The sequence below is a fragment of the Hypanus sabinus genome, assembly GCF_030144855.1.
Source record: "Hypanus sabinus isolate sHypSab1 chromosome X2 unlocalized genomic scaffold, sHypSab1.hap1 SUPER_X2_unloc_30, whole genome shotgun sequence".
Classification (NCBI taxonomy): Eukaryota; Metazoa; Chordata; class Chondrichthyes; order Myliobatiformes; family Dasyatidae; genus Hypanus; species Hypanus sabinus.
Window position 1 is genome coordinate 191,421 of NW_026779002.1, and position 5,603 is coordinate 197,023.

The window sequence follows — 5,603 nt, forward strand, 5'->3', positions numbered from 1 at the left end:
AAGCGGATGAATTTACTTTCTCTTTCATCTCCCAGGGGGACGAGACTGCCTGGATCCGGGGTGGGGGGGGGCAGGGAAACACGGGCTTTCAGTGTCTGAGCCGGTGAGGAAGCCGTGAGTGGCCAGTCCACAAGACAAGACAGCAGATCCCCTCGGCAATCAAACCGACCCTCATCAGACCTTTCCCCCGTGTCCAATCCCCCTCTCAGTGCGAACTCAATCGCCACTGCCACTCCTTCAATGGGGCGACTGAGTCGTGCAGACGGTGTGAAACCACCTCATTTGCCTCAGGACCATTTCCATTCCACCCATCCTCAGGCAAAGGAGCTGGTTTTAAATTTGTTTTTACATCGGTTTATTTCTGATTTTAAAAGTTGTCATTTCTGTGTACTGATGTCTGTTTGTCATCCTGAGCAGTTCTGCCTGAAGTTGTTTGGCCTGATTGTTTCTTGGTGAAATTTGACAATGGCGTCTCCCCGGGTTTGGACCTTCATGTCCGTAACCCAACAGGAACCGTCCCTGCTCCCACTCCAGGCTCAGCTGAGAGAGACTGTACTGGCACTGGAGACGGCCCAGTCCCTGACCTCCCAGACGGCACCGTTGGGTAAACCCCGTTACAACTGGTACCAGGATCTCCCAGAATATAGGACGAGCCCTTGTCTGGCATCTACTGGCTCTGAGATATCTCTACCCACCTGTACAAGTACAATACTGCCCCCCCCCCAATCGCCGACACCTACCGACAGTGGGTCCATCACCAGGGGACACATCATGTTCTCTGGCGGCAACAAACCAGCCCGAAGACCCCGGTCTCCGGTTGGCAGCAGCTCATTTGAGGGACCCGCCATTTGGGCTCCACCTCATTCGGGGGCAGACGTTGTGGGTGGGTGAAGCTCATTTCACACTCCTGTGACCCTCTGAGTGAAGAGGTATCCCCTCATGTGCCCCATAAACTCCGCAACTTTCACCCTTTACCCCCTGTCAAGTATCTCTCTGCTGAGACTCACAGAACACAATCCCAACACTGAGTGTTTCTTCATCAAGCAGCTTTATTCTTTATTACCTGCCGGGGGTAAGTTCACCTCCATTCTCACCAGGGATGGGAGGGGACTTCAAACACAGCGTTTACAAAATATTCCTTCTGTCTCCTCGTTTCGGTCACATGTAAGAGTAAAATAATCATAATCTGATTATTATTACTCTAATGGTTATTCCATAATGTAAAACCGTATTCTCTCATCCAGATTCCAAAAATGGCTTCCTGAGGGGTTATCATTGCGGAAATGTACAATGTAAACCAGTATCCCACCATCGTCCCAGAGTCCCAAATGGCCACCGGCTTCCTGAGGGATTATCATTGTGGAACTGCTCTCCCTCCCACTTCTCTCATTCTATCTGCTGCCTCTCAAATATAGTCCATCAGGTGAGTTACATTTTCAGATTTGTCTGGTGTGTTGGTGCAACATTCTTGTCCAATTAAAGCACACATATCCCAATTTTTATCTGATATAAAGTCTCGGGTGGCTGGAAAACGATGCTGGAGAGGCAGTGACGGGAGACAAAGAAATGGTAGACATACTGAAAAAGTATGTTGTGTCTGTCTTCACAGAGGAAGACACCAGCATAATGGTGGGACTTCCGGGTGTCAGGAGCCAGAAGTGTACAAAGTTACCAGAACCAGAGTGGCCTTCCAGTTAGATAATCCAGATGGTGTACACCCCAGCTTTCTGAAAGAGGTGGATAAAAAGATTGTGGCCCCATTAGTAATGTACATTCAGGAATCACAATGTTCCGGAATGGTTCCTCAAGAATGTAATATTGCCAATGTCACACCACTTTTCAAGAAGGGAGGGAGGCAGAAGAAAGGAAACTATAGGCCAGTTAGTCTGTCCGCAGTGATTGGGAAGATGTTGGAGTCGATTATTAATGATGAGGTCTGAGAGTACCGTGTCACAAGATAAAATAGGCCACAGTCAGCATGGTTTCCTGAAGGGAAAACCTTGCCTGACAAACCTGTAGAAATTATTTTAAGAAATAACAAGCAGGACAGACAAAGGAGAATCGATTGATGATGTTCACCTGGATTTTCAGACGGCTTCTGACATGATGCCACACACGAAACTGCGTTAACAACCCACGAGCCCATGGTATTACCGGAAAGATTCCAGCATGGACAAAGCCGTGGCTGACTGAGAGGAAGCAAAGAGTGGGTATAAACGGAGCCTCTTGATGAGTGGGTTCCACAGTCGTCTGTGTTGGGACTGATACTCTTTCTGTTAAATGTCACTGATGTGCATGATGATATTGATAACCTTGCTGCAAAGTTTACAGGTGCTATGAAGATGGTTGAGGGTCAGGTCGTTTTGAGGAAATAGAGAGACTATGGAAGGTCTTCAACAGATGAGGAGAATGGGCGAAGAAGTGAGAGATGGAATACAGTGTCAGCAAAGGGTATCAGCATGCACTTTGGTAGAAGAAATGAAAGGGCTGACTATTTTCCAAATACTTCCTAAAGGTCAATTTGCAGATTGAGTCTGTGGTGAAGAAGGCAAATGTAATGTCAGCATTCATTTCAAGAGGAATAGAATATAAACGCAGGGATGTAATGTTGAAATTTTTGTAAGCACTGGTGAGGCCTCACTGGGAGTACTGTGAGCAGTTTTGGACTCCGTATCTGAGAAAAAGATGTGCAGAAACTGGAGAGTATCCAAAAGAGGTTCACGTAAATGATTCCCAAATTAAATATGTTGTCATATGAGGAGTATTTGATGGCTCTGGGCCTGTGTTGAGTGGAATTCAAAAGAATGAGAGCAGACCTTATTGAAATATATCAAATAGTGAAAGGATTAATAGAGTGGATATGGACAGGATGTTTCCTATTTTGGGACAGTCTAAGACCAAAGGACACAGCCTCAGAATAGAGGGGTGTCTTCAGAATGGAGATGAGGGGGAATTTCTTTAGCCAGAGAGTAATGAATCTATGGATAGTGAATCATAGGCAGCTGTGGAGGCCAAATCTTCATGTACATTTAAGGCAGAGGTTGATAGTTTCTTGATTGGTCAGGGCATGATGGGCTACCAGAAGAAGGCAGGAGATTGGGGCCAAGAGGGAAATTGGATCCGCTAAAATGAAATAGCGGAGAAGACTCGATGGGCCAAATGGCCTAATTCTGCTCCTATATCTGATGGTCTTATAGCAATCTCTCATTTAACATCAGCAAGAGCCAGGAGCTAATTATTGACTTCAGGAGGAGGAACCAGGAGATCTGTGAGCCGGTCCTCATCAGAGATCAAAGGCGGAGAGGGTCAGCAACCTTAAATTCCTCAATGGCATCACTTTCCAGGATGTGTCTTGAACCCAGCATGGAAGTGTAATTACGAAGAAAGCACAGCAACATCTCCATTTCCTTAGAAGCTTGCAAAGATTCAGCATGACATCTACAACCTTGACTAACTTCTGCAGGTGTGTGTGGAGAATATGTTCAGTGGTTACATCATGGCCTGGTATGGAAACACCAAAGCGCTTGAAAGGAAAATCCTGCAGAAAGTAGTGGATACGGCCCAGTACATTATGGGTAAAACCCTCCCCACCACTGCGCACTTTTCTCTGGTGCGCTGTCATAGGAAAGCTACAACTATCATCTAGGAACCCACCAAGTGAAACATGATCTCTTCTCACTGATGCCATCAGGAAGAAAGTGCAGGAGTCTCTGGACCCACACCACCAGGTTCAGGAACTGTTATCACCCTTCAAACATCAGGTTCTTCAAACAGAGGAGATAATCTTACTCAAATTCAATTGCTCCATCACTGAACTGTTCCTATAACCCATGGACACATTCACGGATTCTTCATCACCTGCTCATGCTAATTATTTATTTATTTATTTTTTCTTTTGTATTTGCACAGTTTGTTGTCTTTTGCACAGTGTATTTTGTCTACAATGCTGGGTTCGGGCTTTCATTGATTCAATCATGATTCTTTGATTTACTGAGTTTGTCCGAAAAAAAATCTCAGGATTGAACATGGTGACATGCGTAAAAATCGATAATAAACTTACTTTGTAAATTTTGAATTCTACATTTAAATTACTCTCTCAAACACACATGTGCTTTGTAATTTCTAAAGGTTCAGCATCGACTGGCTAAATGATTTGGCTCTGATCAGAAGGATCGTCCCATCACAATGACCCCTCTTCTGAGGTACCCCAGCTACAGGAAAGATTCCTGAATCAAACTGGGATCACTGTTTCAAGCGTGCACGCACACACACAGACACACAGCTGTGATGAAGAGCTTTGAGGGGGTTGGTCCTGACTAGAATCAACTCCTGTCTGTGCATGGACCTGGACCCAGTGCAATTTGCCGATCACCACAATCTGTCTACAGCAGATGCAATCTCACTGACTCTCCACTCAGCCTTAGATCACCTGGACAATAGCAATACACAAGTCAGGGTGCTGATTACAGCTCAGCGTTCAACACAATCAGACCCTCAATTGTAATCAACAAGCTCCAAAACCTGGGCCTCTGTACCTCCTTCTGCAACTGGATCCTCACCAGGAGACCACAGTCTGTGTGGATCAGAAATAACATCTCCTCCTTGCTGACAATCAACACGGGCACACCTCAACGATACGGGCTCAGCCCACTGCTCCACTCTCTCTACACCACGTCTGTGTGTCTCGGCACATGTATAAACTTGCTGACAACAGAAATATTGTTGGTGTAATTTCAGACGGTGACGAGGAGGAGTACAGGAGTGAGATAGAGCAGCAAGTTGAGTGGTGTCACAGCAACAACCTTGCACTCAGCATCATGAAGACAAAGGAATTGATTGTGGATTCAGGAAGGGGATGTCGAGGGAACACACACCAGTCCTCATCGTGGGATCAGAAGTGAAAAGGGTGAGCAGTTTCCATTTCCTGCCTGTCAACATCTCTGAGGAACTATCCTGGGCCCAACATATTGATGTAGTTACAATGAAGGCACAACATGGGCTATATTTCATTCGGAGATTGAGGGGAATCGGTCTGTCACTAAAGACACTTGCAAATTTCTACAGATGTACTGTGGAGAGCATTCTAACTGGTTGCATCACTGCCTGGTGTGGAGAGGCCACTGCACAGGATCGGAAAATACTGCCGAACGTTGTAAACTCAGCCAGCTCCTTCATGGGCACTGGACTCCACTGCATCCAGGACACATTCAAAAGATGAGGCCACAAAAAGGTGGCATCCATCATTACGGACCCCCATCACCCAGGACATGCCTTCGGCTCATTGCTACCTTCAAGGAGAATGTTCAGGACCCTGAAGAGACACTCAATGTTTCAGGAACAGCTTTTTCCCTCCACCGTCAGATTGCTAAATGGACAATGAACTCTAGAATACTTCCTCGGTATTTCCCCTCACGTTTGACACTACATTTCAAATTTAATTTTATAAATACTTGTTTTAATTTTGTTTTTATTACTATGTATTGCAATGTACTGCAGACACAAAGGAACAAATTTCACCACATATGCAGATGATATTAAACCTGATTCTGATACACAAACACACACAGCTGGGCTCAGACATACAACACTCCCACATTCCTCCC